We start from the raw sequence: 15,486 nt of genomic DNA on the forward strand, positions 1-15,486 counted from the left end.
TGCGTGCTACACGGTCGCGGAACGACCTTCGCAAGAAGTTTTTAGCGCCCTCATTGGCGAAAAGCTTTATTAAAATTGCACTGCACATGTAAATACAGAAATGTCACATTTTTTTAGTAAATTAGTTTTATAACCGTATTATGTTAAAGCAACGCAATTTTAACTGCAATAAAGATATGATTTTCCAAGTACAGAGCATAACATCACAGTGCTGGCCACACTGAGCCCAACTCGCTCAGTCTCGCTCAGGCCCAGCTTCGTCCTTCGGTTGTTCCCTTTGGTTCTTTTACCCCTGCGATCGTTGTTTTTGTGGTCACGTTTTTCTGGTGTGCCTTGTGTTCGGCGGTCTCCATCAAAATAAGGGACGATCCTCGCGACGACGCGAGAAAACATGGACGACATGGCGGCATATTTACCGTGGCTACCGTGACGCTAGTATATCTGGAACGAGAGTATGGCGTGGTGAGACTGCCACAAAACAAATGATCTTATATTTTCAAACACCACTAATCTTATGAAGTAAATTTATAAAATGAAAATTGAACGTTTCTTTTCCCAATTTATTTATGGTGTTAATTCGCTGTGAGAGAGAGTACTCCCTTGAAGCCTTTGGCGCGTCCGTGAGGCAGCGCGCGTTCGTCCTTAGTGTAATGGAGCATTTGTTCAAAGTACCTTCACAGTGTCCGTGTGACAGGGGTATTACACATTTCTGCAAATGGTCCATTTTGCAAGTTGTCAACTCTCGTGAGGATTAAGTGACTTGAAATAGCGATAGAAAAATGTTTGCGGGTTAAGCTTAAGTAGGGCCATAGCAGCATGGAGCTAATGCTAGAGTTCGGGAGAAAAAAACAGGCCCTTTTCCTGCATTAAAAAGAAGACAAAATCCTGACCGCGCAACTCAGCTGCGTCTGGAAAAAAGATGCCATATGTCTTTGGGCCTCATCATAAAAAGGTTTGTACTCCAGTTCGATCAATTTTTAAACTTCAACCGCTCAGAGCAATCATCAAGGTTCTGAAAGAAAGTAGGACTCATCCTCTGAAGCTCAAAGGCCACATTAGTTGCACTCATGCTTGAGGTTGCATGCATTTTGCAGCGTACACCCGCCGCCAACGGTTCAAGAAAGGCGACTGTGTCGAAAACAGCTAAGTGTTTCCTATCCACAACTTATTTCTGGAGATATAAGGGTGCATTGCACAATTTGGACCATGACAATTAATATCTCTCCTAAGATCCATGAACTGGCGAGGGCGAAATTGAGTTGTTTCACTAAAAGTGTACATGAGCGTAATTTCCCACGCCCACCCCGCCCTCTACAAAATACAAGCAGATAAACATTCGACCGTACTTACCAGGACTGATACGGCGTCATCGCAAAGTTAGCCTGTTGGCAGGCTATCGAAACGCGTTATTCGCTCGGCGACTGCACACCACAGGTACAGAGTCGGACAGCAGATAGCATGACAGACTCTGTCCAGAGATGCGAAGTGCAAACTGCGCCCTACAGCAGCTGCCAGTATCCGGCAGTGCCATGACAGGTCGCGCTTTCCTCCTCCTGCGGGCCGATTTTTTTCTTCTCTTCTTTTTGTTCCCCGGACCGCATTCCGCGTGTCCCCCGCGTATGCTTTCTTGGTAGAGGGATTTAGCATACCAGAGACATACCACCGGTTTTAGGTACGCCTGTTGTGCACGTGCAGTGGCGCTTCCCGGCCGGGAGCTTGCTTCTGAGCATATGTAAAAAATTCCTTGCTTAACTGTCGGCATAGGAAATCGCCTGTTTTCTTGACGGCTGAATACTAAAAAAAGTGTGCGGTAGGAAATATCGCGAATGTACATATGCTCTGCGCTTCTCGTCTCTAAAATGGCAGCCACTATGAAGGTGGTGCAAGCGTGCTTTAATATAATTTATTTGAAATATTGCGTATAAGTTAGAAAGTGAGCAAGTGCACGCACTTATGCGGAAAAAGCCTGTTTTCGGATTCTGTTTTTGCTAATTCTTACATGTACGACAATTGCTACTATACTATTGCTAGAAAGAAAACTAAAAGTTGACACAGCTCTGTTATATATCATTCTTCATCACCTTACAGAAAATAAGTAACCGAGTACAATACAAATGACTCCTTAAGAAATGTATATGAATACCGCGGTGAATTACAGCCTCAGGAAAGTAACGTAACAATCACAGAAAACTAGGCAGTTACTCTTTCGTTATTTTCATCCTAACTTTTATAGTGCCACAACACAAATTCACTCAGACTGCTGTGAACTACAGCAGCTTGCTTGATGATTGGTTCTACGCTGTTAATTTCCGAGAGGAATTGTTTTTCGAAGCTGCGGTCGATAACGTACCTACGTTTCCTCGCGAAGGGATCAGCGACTGCACTGAACACATTTGAACACCTTGCGTCGATTTCGGGCGTAATGGGAGGTAAGCTGTGGCGCCATCTGACAAGACCGGGGGAGGGAGGGGGGGGGGGGCTACAGAGCGGTCACGTGATACCTCTAGGGAGGAGAACTGCCGTAGAAGACGGCGTTGACCCGGTTGTGGTCCGGACATGATCTTGCGCGATGCTTCTCTGTAGCCGGTCCGTTGTCGCTCGGTCGCAAAGAAAACTGCTTGCCGTGAGGAAAGCTGTACCGTTGGTTCCAGGCTTTTTTTTTTAAAAAAAAGGAACTGATAACCTGTAATCAACTACAGAAAAAGTAATTGAATTGCCAAGAACTTTGCCGTTTGGAAAAAAGTAATAAATTAATCACAAAATTGCAAGGAAGTGCAGCTGATTACGAGTAATCAATTACATGTAATGCGTTACGTACAACTCTGGTACGTATCGTCATATCTTCTATACTTTGAAGCCGCCGCGGTGGCTCAGTCGTTATGACGCTCAGCTGCTGACCCGAAAGACGCGGGTTCGATCCCGGCCGCAGCGGTCGAATTTGTGTGGAGGCGAAGTTCCAGAGGCCCGTGTACTGCGCGCTGTCAGTGGACGTTAGAGAACCCCAGGTGGTCGAAATTTCCGGAGCACTTCACTACGGCGTCCTTCACAGCCTGAGTCGCTTTGGGACGTTAAACCCTCATAAACCATGAACCATCGATACTTCGAAAAATCTTCCAAGCGTTATTATTAAATAACGGCCAAGACAAGGTGTCAGATATCAAAATGAAGCCAATGTAAGATTGTAGTTGTCGCAGGAGAGCAAATCAAGGCAATGTATACTAAAAATACAGGTACTAGTTTACTCATATCTACGAAGCCTTAGGCACACACACACACATATAAAATCGATAAAATGTGCATAGAGAGATGGTCTACAAGATGTGGGACACAGATTTGTGCGCTTACCTGAACGTAGTGAAATTTGCTCAGTCAAAAAGCATACTTAATAAAAAATAAGTTTCACAGCGCTCTTGCAGTGTTCACACATGTGTCTAGGATTCACGCTCACTTGCGCTCGCATTAGCAAATCAGTCGAAAAGCTTCTAATGCGGGATAACTTCAAACCCCTGAGTGTACTCCTGTGAGCAGGAATTCAGTGCTGTGCATAGACAACAAGGACAGCACGGAGAGGGGTTAGCGTGGCATCCTAGCTGCGCGTCCGCTGCCCTATCCCGCATTAGAAGCTTTTCGACTGATCTGCTAATGCGAGTGCAAGTGAGCGTGAATCCTCGACACACATGTGAACACTGCAAGAGTGTTGTGAAACTTATTTTTTATTAAGTATGGCTTTTGACTGAGCAAATTTCACTACGTTCAGGTCAGCGCACAAATCTGTGTCCCACATCTTGTGGACCATCCATCCATGCAGAATTTATCGATTATATATGTGTGTTTGTGCCTATGGCTTCGTAAATATGAGTAAACTGTACACAGTATATTGGAAGATAGGTATTCACGTCTGGGCGTCTGGCAAGACGTTGGCCTTCGGAGGGGCGCAGTTAATCTTTCATCTCCGTGTTTCTTGAGACTCACCCTTAGGCTGATAGTTGAGGTCGTTAAGATGTAGCAGTTTTCAGCTGGGACAGCGGGAAGTCACGTCATCGGCTCAGGTACATGTCCTTCGCTGCTGGGGTTTCCCTTTTTGCTTCCCGCTTGAAGGCCATTTCATGTTTGTTTGTTTTTTGTTACCGACGTATTTCTTTGGAATAGTGGCGGACGCCTGGTATCGGGAGCGTCGGTCGACACCGGGCCGCACATGACTGACCTGCCGCGGCACTGACTGCTCTTTCGCGCAAGCGCTTCGGCGTCGGGGAACAAAATGCTTCGCGTTCAACAGCAGTGACGGCGGCTTAGACAAGGAGAGCCCTTAAGGCCGATTCACACGACGCTCCGTTCGTCCGCGGCCCGCGCATCACGTGTTCACGCACCACTAAAAACTGCCCTGCGATCCGATGACGTCAAGCGGATGCGACGGGCCAAAATAGCAGACGACGCGCTGGGTGTACCACTGTTGCCAGATTATTTTAAAGCGTTTGGCAACGCTGGTCAAACTGGTTTTTCCTCCCGACCCACGACTGCGATGGAATGGTGCAGGTGCGGCCCTTTGTCCAATTCCTCAATGGCCTAGGCCGTCTTGCTAGCCGAGTCGATCACTTCTTCATGGTAGCGAACGCAGTGCAGCTTGTCAAAACAGCGCGCCAGCTCAACGTCACTAGGGTGGCTAGATTATGTCCCTCAGCGAAATGCGGCAGCCGAAATATTGGTAAGAGCGGTGGTTGCCATAGCTAGCGGGCGCATCTTCGCGGGTCGCCGCTTATTCCCGCGAGGGGAGAGACACTTGAACTTCCTTGATTGTCCAGTCCGCGGGCCGACAGCACGCCTCTCGATCTGGTGACGCACGAACACGTGATGCGCGAGCCGCGTGCGAACGGTCCGTCGTGTGAATCGGCCTTAAATACGGTAATCAAAAAGAAAACATTTGACAGAAGTCTGTCCGGTTAGAAAATTTGACTTAGGAAAAAGATGACTGACGCCAACCAAGCTTATTTTTGGAAAAAACACGACGTTTCGGGACCACCTCGGCCCCTTCCTCACGGTGTGACTACGGGCGAGGCGCAGCTTGGCGCTTTAAGCCCTCGCGTGGAAGACTTCCGTGTCAGTGGCCGCAAACCATGGATGTAGGAAGAGATAAGTGTCCCCAGGGAGCGATTAACATTCTTCCGTGTCTGTTGGATGTGTCACGACTCGAGTAGAAGCCTGCTGCGCGGGTTAGCTTAGGTTTCCAGTACAACAGTGACGTCAAAGTCGATTCGGTGGTCGCATGCCTCACAGTGTTCGGCCACAGCGCTGTGTTGACGGTTCATTTCTCGGACGTCCGCTTTGTGTTGCCTCATTCTTTCAGCGAAGTTCTTCGTTTCCCCTACGTACGAGGCCGGGCAGAACGAACAGGGGATATTGTCTTGGGCCCTTTCTTTAGGGTGACGGTTTTTCGGGCGGGGGACAAGACGTCCGCTGGTGGTAGTCGGTTTGTGCGTTGTTAACGAAGAATGCGAGCCAAGAATGCGAGCCAGCATCTCGCTCACGCATTTCACGTGTGGGATGCAAACGCGATTTTGCTTCTGTGGCGTGCTTGGCGAAAAAATTCAGCTGTTTTTGTTCTGCCATTTTTTGTTTTTGGCTAATGCGTCGTATGAATGAACTGGGGTACCCATTTTTTTGGAGATCGGAGACGACTCGGCTCTTCTCTTTTCTTTTTTCTTCACGCGAGGAACATATAGCAATAAAGATGTAATAACAGATGCCTTGTGGGGAGTGAGATGGCCCGAGTTCAAATGGAGGTACTGTCCCGTGCGCCGAGAACCGCAAGCCTTTGTCGTGCCTTGTGATCTAGTGAAAGGAGCTAGTGATCGAGGCTCTTGCTCGTATTTCAGTTAGAGAGAACGCCAACCAAAAATAAAAAAATGAAAAAGAAAACAAGACGTTTCGGAACGTACTCGGTTCCTTCATCAGGTGTGACTGCGGGCGAGTTGCAGCTTGCCTTTTTAAGCCTTCGGTTAATCATCCGCCGGGTCACTGAACGTAGACCCTGTATGTAAGAGGGGACAAGTATTCCTAGGGAGTGTTAACATTGCCCCGCGTCTGAATGATGATTCAAGTAAGAGCTTTCTGCACAGGAGCGCAATAGCGCTCGGCGTCGTACATCGGCGAGGCCCGGAACGTCGCCGAAAAAATGAAGCAGCACAAAGCGGATTAAAAATCTGGAGAAGCGGACTCGCGACAAAACCTTTTTGGACTAATTGCTGCAGTGACACGTGGCCAAAGGCGCCTTCCTTTTCCCCTTTCCTGTCCAGCCCTTGCTACAGGAATTTGCAAGTGTGCCATGAGAAATGTGAGCTATAACAAAGTTTGAGCATTCTTTTATTGATTAAACCATAATTATTTACGACAAGCAGGTTTTCTGCTTTCTGTTTTTCTCTTGGCGTATAGCATTCAAATTCATTTTCAAATTTAATGGAGAAATAAACAAAAAAATTCAATTGCCAGAGAGGAGGAGAAAGCGTCAGAGGACCTAAGACTCCTTCCCACAAATCAGTATAGGTTCACCTGCGTATGCGCCACTCAGCATTTCCCTATTTCGTTCTGCTCCTTTGTAAAAGAATCCCGTGGCTCCCCCCACCCCCAGCCCTGTTAACGGCAAGGCTGTCAAGGGCAAATTGCATTTGCGTTATCACTCGTAACATAAAATGAAGTATAATGTAAACCACGAATGTCCTACAGACGAACATGAGCTTATGGCGCAAGTTTAATCAAGACACTAAATCAGGGCCCGCCGATATTGCCATTACGTGCAGCTGAGCGCGAGGAGGAAATATGCACTGCTTGAAACGGACACAGATTAAATGCGCATAGAACGTGAGCGTTGGAGCTGATCGCCGCACCATGTCAAATTAAGGCATGGAATGTTTTTAGTCGTACAAGAAACGGTCTATAAGGAAAAAAAGATGTAAGCATTTGAATTCCATTTTGAGCGTAGACTGCTAAGCTTAATCTTTTTACTTGATGTATTTGCCACACAAGAGAAATCGGCCATTATATAAATTTCGCGCCCCTCTATGAAGTCGGCATGCGCATCGAGGCACTTCACACAAAATTCTCCACGAGCGCCCCATCGCGACATACGAGCAAAGTATAATCACCCCGCTGTTTTGGGGGCAGGAAAGGACGCGCAGTTATCAACACTGGTAGAGGGCGTAAGTAGGGTGTAAGTTTTCTAAAAGGGGGTAATTGATCAGGAGCGTGCTTTTAACGGGTGCAAAGTTATTCCTAGGGTCCTCTAAAGGGTGTAAAAGTCGTCTTTACCCCTTTCTCACACCCTTTTTTCTTAGAGTGCACAGCCGATGCATGTAGTACCAGCAGCAGAACTGCGTAGGCAGCCCCATTTAGGCTAGGATGAATTTTTTTCAGCACAAATTCTACATTAACACTGCATGTGCCCTCAGTACCTTTGAAGAGATCTATCTAGCCTGAATGTGGGACTGCAGGTTCTGTTAACCCTTGAAGTACCGATTTTGAGCCCGTGCAGGATCAGCAGGAACACGCGAGTTCGCGCTTGCCCACATGTTCTTCACAGGAGGTCGATGTAGGTAGCCGAGGGGATGCCCCAACTACCGGGGGGGGGGGGGGGGGGAGAGAAAGTCTAGTTTACGGCTGCTGTATGTGGCGGGACTATGAATCGATACGTCGTCGAAAGATGTGCGCCGCGCTTATTGACAAGTGATTTTGTATTGACAATGATTCTGTTGCGACCCGTGGCTGTTGCAGGCGCCAATTGCGAGACAGAGATTGACGAGTGCCGATCCAGCCCTTGCCTCAACGGTGCTACCTGCACTGACCACGTGGGCGGCTTCGACTGCGCTTGCGCGCCAGGCTACAAGGGTAAGTCGCCGAACTTGGTGCGCCTTTCGCCATGTTACGCGGATTTGTAGTCATGGAGCAAAAATGCAGTTTTCTGCCAGTGCTTGAAGGGCATGTTCATGCCCTGCAGGCAGCGACTAGCTGACCGAACTGGCATATGAGACTACAGGTTTTCGGTGATAGGGTGACCGCAGCTGGCACAGGACAGGGTTAATCAGAGATATATGGGAGAGGCCTTCGCCCTCCAGTGGGAGTAGTCAGGTTGATGATGATGACGATAACAACACTACCATAAACAGGACACACAAAACAACTTTAAGAAGGTATGAGTTTCATTAAAAGCAGCGCTGGGCAAAATGATATCGTATTCAATCATGTGCCATGTAACACACGAAACATTGATGCATGTGCTGGCCTTCTTGTGCCGCTGATGCGCCTCGTTCAATCGAACTTCACGTGACGGCTCTTTTATGGTTGAAACATTGTAGTGTGTGGGGGTGCTTGCTAGGACGTCAACTTCCTTTGAGGCTGAGGCCGCGAACTCCAAGCTCCCGGCAGCAAACAGCATGCTCGATACTCTGCACGGCGACACCGCCGGTATGAAAAAGAACACAACACAGAACAGGACGCGTTTCAGGGAGCCGAACGTTTCTTGAGCTTTCGCAAAGGACCGCTGGCGGTGAGATGGCACCTTTTGGCTATGTAAGGCGGATAACGGGGGAAGATGTCGGTACCAAAGGAGAGAGGCAGACGTGTTTACCTTGGCGTCGTCTCGCTGTCACGGCTTGCTGTCGTCCCTCTCCGGCCACGGCAGGTCTCCGCCGATTTGGGGGCATTTGCGCGTCGTCACTTTCGGCCAATCTGCGATCCGCTCCTGAGGCGCTGGCGATGAGCACTTATGACCGCTTTGAGGAAGAGGAAGGAGGGGGACGGGTGCAGCGCTCCAAAGCCACCTAGACTACTCAAGGCCTCTCCGCTTGCTCCGTGACGTCACGCCCGTCCTTCGCTTGCGGCTGCGAGAGTTCACCGGCAGTTTTCAGCATATCTGAGGTACACTGGCTCAAGTACTAGGTAAATAAACATGATTTAGCGATTGAAGAACAGCTTTTTAACCATACAGTTTAGAAGAGCTTCTATTTGGGCTAGATGTTTCATTGCACTCGAGAAAGGATAACAGTAGCGCCGAAAAACACACACACAGCAGAAGTGCGACGTAGGAAAAGCGCTAACTTCATCTGACTTTATTCTTTAAAAAGCGAGCAAATATACAGGAAACCTACTTATGGGCGGAAAGAAATCTCATGCGCGATCAATAAAACCGTTCAAAATATGAAGCCTTGGATTTAAAAAGGTTCACAGATGTATCGCTGACGCAACCTTTTCCCCTTTTTCTTATGTGGTACGCCTCTAAAACCTACCGTTCCATGATACCGCTCCTGACCAGAATCTTTGTGTCCGTTTCTCAAGCACCACATCATAGTTTCAACGCGCACAAGCCAAGAGAAAACGTCCAGCAGGTCGAAAAGCGGAAAGCTAGAAAAGAGAAATGTCAGCAAGTTCCCTGCCTAGCCTAGCCACTTGGAGAGGGAGTGGAAAGATCCACGTGTGTTGCCGCCCTTGCAGGCACGATGCACCTGCGTTGCATTGCCCCGCGTTGCACAACACTCGCCCCATCGTCGGACAACTAGTGTGACGTAGGTCCCTGTGGAAAGGAGGAGCGAACAGGAGTCTTGGTGGCTTTGAGAGCTCTCGAGCTGGCCGTTTGGCGGAGTATAGAAAAATTGGCGGTGGTTTAGCTCCGGGTAAACCTGGAGTGACGCGTTTGGAACATTCCAATTAGCCAGCAGGTACACTAGGCTGTTTCGGGTCATTATTTTTTACATTGGTGACGGCCGTTTGGCGGAGTATAGAAAAATTGGCGGTGGTTTAGCTCCGGGTAAACCTGGAGTGACGCGGTAGCTACAGCTGGCCGGGTGGAAATCACTCAGTTAAAATGAGAAGTCTTTCGCCGCTCCGTTTCGCTGGGCGTTCCTTCTTCATCTTCGTCCCATTCGACACGGCGCATGCGCACACCGGTTGCAGCTCAGTTTCGCCAGCGCGCCGCGCCTACAACAGCAGCAGGTGCTCCGCACCACGTGGCTGGTCACGTGACCAACCACTTGAACAGCCTCGACACTGGCAGCTTCTCCACACCACGTGACCAACCACGTGACAGCGTGGCGGCGCCGCCACAGGTTACCGGTGCAGCCATAGCGTGGCGGCGCCGCCACGCTGAAGGCTCGAAATGCGACCGTAATGTAGCAATCGCTACAAAACTGGGCCAGTTGAACGGGATTCAAACTAAAGCTGCACGAAAAAACGGCAAAGCGAGAGACGGGGACAACTATGCCAACTGAGGCACGGGGGTTGTCTACACTATCCCACTTTCTTAGGGCAAGAAGTACATCAGCCAGACCGGCTCGCTTATTATTGAGCGGTAGTTTTAAGAATCGCAGGTCTGCTAAAGACGCTGTGTGGTATAACCACGTTTTGCATTGCATATAGTGCATAGACTCTCAACTTTATATGAGAAGTGACATAATTAGCCACCCCGATCGACTTGTTGGGAACTCCTGTAAGCATATACGATCAGGCAAGAAGAGGACGCGCGTGTCGCATCACCGTCTATCAATACATAAGAAAATTATATACCATTTCTCCGCAACTGCGTGCACCTCAGAATATAGCATGAGGGCTTGTGTACTACGAATGGTGATGCTCCAGTTGTCTTGCAAAGTAGAAGTGACTAGACTTTACTAAGCACGCGCGTAAATGATTGCATTGGTTGGTTTTCGTTTGGTTTGGTTTGATTTGATACTTAGCGCTCGTGTTATCCGCGTCTCTAACTTTGTCCTGTTTTTGTTTTGCGCAGCTTTAATATTGTTACGACCAGGGGTTTATTCAAACCACGACTGGCGACTGAAACAAGCTGGGTCCGCTTGCGGAGCACGAGACGAAACCAACCACCTCGTTCTCCTCCTCTTCGGCGTACTCAGCGGTGCCAACGAAGATGCCTACCAAACAGGCTAGGAATCACCCCTTCGCGGGCGTCACACTTCCCCCTGCGCAGCCGAAGCCCGCCCGCAGGGCGACTCAAAAAGCGCCGCGCGAATGGTAGGGCTTCAGCCGGGCAGAATGAGTCACTTCAGTTCGTGCAGAACGACGGCCGCTTGTCGTGATACGCGCTATGCGGTAGTTGAGCTCTCTAATTTTCTCAATAACAACACATGGTCCATCGTTGTGGCACAGCAGCTTATGCGACAGTCCCCGCTTTCTGACAGGCCGCCACAACAAGACCAAATGACCAGGGTTGTCAGTCGCATGACGGCGGTGGGCATCGTAGCGCACTTTGGACCGATCTTGGGAGGCGAGGATACGAAGGTGGGCAAGGCGCCGGGCCGCCTCTTCGGCGAGACAAAGTGTCTCGGTGATGGAGGGATCTTCATGAGGCTCGGCCGAAAATGGTAGTGTGGTGTCCAGGGTGTAGCGTGGAGGGCGAGCATCTAGTAAAAAGAAGGGGCTGAAGCCAGTAGTCTCATGGCGCTAGGTATTGAAATCGTAGGTTATGAACGGCAGGACGCTGCCCCAGTTTTTGTGCTTTGAATCGTCGTACATTGACAGCATGTTGGCGATCGTTCTGTTCGTGCGCTCAGTTAGTACATTCGTCTGGGGATGGTAAGGCGAGGAATGGCGAAAATGCGATGCGCAGGAAGGGAGAAGCTGCTTCTCGACGTCAGCGGTGAACTGCCGACCATGATCACTGATGATAACTTTTGGGGGTCCATGGCGGATAACTATGGAGCGCAGCATAAACGAGGACACATGATACGCTGTAGGCGAGGTTAGGGCGGCCGTTTCACAATACCGAGTAAGGTAATCAACACAAACCACTATCCAGTGGTTCCCATGATAGTATTTGTGAAATGGGGCAAAGAGGTCTATGCCCACTTGCTCGAACGGTGCGACAGGTCGTGTCACATGTTGAAGCTGACCAGATGCAACGCTAGTAGGGCGCTTATATCGTTTACACTGAGTGCATCTGGCGACGTACCGCTCAATCGTTGCCCGCATTTTCGGCCAATAGAAGCGTGTCTGGGTAGGGTGGAGCGTTCGTGCCGAGCCAAGATGTCCAGATGTAGGGTCGTCGTGCATGGTCTGAAAGACAGGTGCACAGGCTCTTCGGGACTACCAAGAGGAAGCGCTGGGCTGTAGAAGAATAATTTTCCTTGGATAGCAGACCATCCCGCTAGCAGAAGTGGTTAGTACCAGAGGTGTCTTCAGCCTCCGCAAGAAGAGACCGCAGAGTTGAATCTCGCTGCTGTTCCGCTTTGAGTGTGGAGAGATCAGAAAAACATGGTGATACTGACGCGACGCAGTGGTCGAAATTATCGTTGTTAGACTCCGTCTCAGGAAGGGGCAACCGCGAAAGACAGTCCGCGTCTGCGTGACGACATCCGCTCTTGTTGGCGACTGTGTAGTCAACTCTCGTAGCCGGAGAGCTCACCGTGCAAGGCGCCCACACGGATCCCGAAGGTTAACGAGCCAGCAGAGGGCATGATGGTCTGTGACGATAGTGAACGGGCCTCCGTTTAGATATGAACGGAAACGGTGCGTGGCGAACAAGACGGCGAGCCATTCCCGCTCGATGACCGTACAATTGCGCTCCAGCATACTGAGCGAGCGACTAGCATACGCAACAAGGAGCTCTTTGTTGTCGCAGCGCTGAACACCCACAGCGCCGAGGCCAATATCGCTGGCGTTGGTATCGATTTCTGTGGGGGCGGAAGGACCGAAGTGGCGAAGTAGAGGGTAAGACTTAAGAAAGAATTTTAGTTGGCGGAAGGTGGTGTCGCACTTAGGGGTTCACTCGCAAGCCAGATCTATCTGAAGCAGGCCTGTCAGGGGGCATGCGATGTCCGCAAAACGACGAATAACGCGGCGAAAGTATGAGCATAAGCTCAAGAAACTTCGCAGCTCTTTGACAGACAGTGGTGGCTTGAACGACTCGACAGCTGCAGTCTTGACTGGATCAGGTCTGACGCCGTCCTTTTCTAAGAGGTGTCAAAGCGCTAACGCTTGGCGTGCACCAAAGTGACACTAGAGTTAAGCACAAGGCCAGATTTGCGCGTGCAGTCCAGGACGAGAGCTAAATGGTCGTTGTGCTCACTGCACGTCTTTCCGAATATAACATCGTCTATGTAGCACATGCATATTTACCACTTCAAACCACAGAGTGTAGTTTCCATAAATCTCTGGAAGGTGGCGGGCGCATTAAAAAGCCCGAATGGCATTACATCAAATTCATAAATCCCGTCGGGCATAATAAACGCTGTTTTCTCTTTGTCCGCAGCATGCATAGGGATTGGCCAGTACCCGGACCGGAGGTCAATAGAAGAGAAGTACGAGGCTGAAAAAAGGCAGTCGATGGCGTTGTCGATTCGAGGAAGCCGGTATACGTCTTTTCTTGTGACGTTATTTAGGCGACGGTAATCCACGCAGAAATTCCATGATTCATCCTTCTTCCGTACAAGTACAGGAGCAGTCCAGGGACTCGACAACTCTTAAATAACACCTTTGGTTAACATCTCCTTCACTTGTTCATTGATCACCTTGCGTTCTGATGGTGACACTGGGTAGGGCTTTTGTCGGATCGGATGTGAGGCGCCAGTGTCAACCCTGTGCAGGGTCCGAGACAAGGGGAAGGAAGAGAGGCCACCAGGCTGTGAGAAGTCAAACACAGTGGAGTGTCGTAGGACGATGGCCAGCAGAGCACGGCGCTCATGCGTGGAGAGCTAGTTGTCGGTCATGCGATGTAACTGCTACTGGTCGTAAAGATCTGGCACGGCTGCGCCCAAGGCGTCGGTTACCGAGGCAACGTATTCTGGCCAGTCGTGGCTGCGAACGCAAGCTGCATGCCTTCAGGCAGAACTACAGATTCTGTCGAACAATTCACTGTGCACAGTGCAGTGCGTCAGTTCGTGACGGAAACCATGGCATGAAGAACCAAGATATTCTTTAGGCCGGTCAAAAATGGTTTGGCTCCACAGCCGCACCAAACAAGTCGAGAGTGGTATCGGGGCAGGAAACCGGTACACATACTGCCGAAGAAGGTGGTACAATAGCATGAAGTACTGGGCCGAAAGTGCTCGCCGTATGTGGCCGGCATGGGCTGGTAAAAGCGCTACCGGTGGCCTGGGGGTAATCGCCGTATCTTGCTCGGCCGCAGCCCTGCGGATACGCGGTGCTCCTCAACATCCGCCACGTTAACGTCGGCTGGTGGAGGAGGGCGCGTGAGATTCACAGGAGGGAGCGCTGTGGAATTCCGAGTGAGTTCCAGCGACCTTGTCAACTCTTAGCGAACAATCTGGCGGATCGTGGAGGCTAGATCACATGACGATGGCGCATCCACGGCTGCCACCATCGTTACCTCGGCCAAACGTCCGAATTTCGGCGTGATGCGACGCATTTTCAACGTCTCGAACGTCCGACAGGGCTGAATCTCGGCAGACACGGACTCATAACTTTCTTTTCCGATAAAAAAATCTTAAATGTATTTGGCCAATCCTATAAGTAAGCAGCCAACTTTATCCTCTTTTGTCATGACAGGAGAGACGACGTTGCACAACTTGCGGATTTCTTTCATGTACGTCGTACATGTGTCACTGGGAAGCTGAAGCCCTTTGTGCAAGCGCTTGTTCATCCCGCTCCTTCTTCGCGACTGAGTCACCGAAGCACTTCTTGAGTTCCTCTACAAATTGGTCCCATGTCGTGAACGAATCGTCATGGATGTCGTGTCACGTTAAGGCCGTGTCGGTTAGAGAAACTACGCCGTTGGCAAGTCGGGTGGAGGAGTTCCACTTGTAGTGACTCACCCGTTGGTCGTAGGTGAGCCATTCATCGACGTCGTCGCTGGATGAACACGCGAACGACCGTGGCTCCCGGTAATGCTGCCACGAACTGCTGGGCACAGGCCTCGTAGCGTCGCCGTCCAGGGACATCATGGGAACAGAAGGCGGCAGACCAACAATGCGACGACTCTGGTGAAGGTGAGGCTGGAGATCCGTCTTCGGGGAACCTCTACACCCAGCACCTTCACCAAGATGTTACCACGAGGGGTTTATTCAGACAACGACAGGCGACTGAAACCAGCTGGGTCCGCTTGCCGAGCACGAGACGGAACCAACCACCTCGTTCTCCTCCTCTTCTGCGTGCTCAGGTACGCGTACCAAATAAGTAGGCATCGCCTATTCACGGGCGTCACAATATGAACACGTTTGGTTACTAGCCATTGGAGAAGCAGTTAAGTGCTTGCTCCCTACTCCATGGCGCGCTTTACCCGCAAGGAGAAACCACGGTATTCTAAAATTCTTATACTCCTCCCTAAATATCGATTATTGAAGTATTATTCACCTCTTTCTGGGCCGCCGCGGTTGCCCAGTCAACCACCAAACATCCAGTGAACATGCAATGGGCTAAATGCTTGGCGCGTTGAAACACAGCCGCCGCGGTGGCTCAGTGCCTATGGCACTCGGTAGCTGACCGGAAAGACACAAGTTCGATTCGGGCTGAGCGGGTGGAATTTTGAAGGAGGCC

The 15,486-nt window shown here is 50.1% G+C and overlaps 1 pseudogene; it reads right to left on the minus strand.

Annotated features, from left to right (window-relative positions):
* Positions 1-13,454: 13,454 nt before the first annotated feature.
* LOC144127619 (uncharacterized) overlaps positions 13,455-15,486 on the minus strand; it is an 88,402-nt pseudogene continuing 86,370 nt past the window's right edge.

Source organism: Amblyomma americanum, chromosome 4 (assembly GCF_052857255.1).
Source record: "Amblyomma americanum isolate KBUSLIRL-KWMA chromosome 4, ASM5285725v1, whole genome shotgun sequence".
Classification (NCBI taxonomy): domain Eukaryota; kingdom Metazoa; phylum Arthropoda; class Arachnida; order Ixodida; family Ixodidae; genus Amblyomma; species Amblyomma americanum.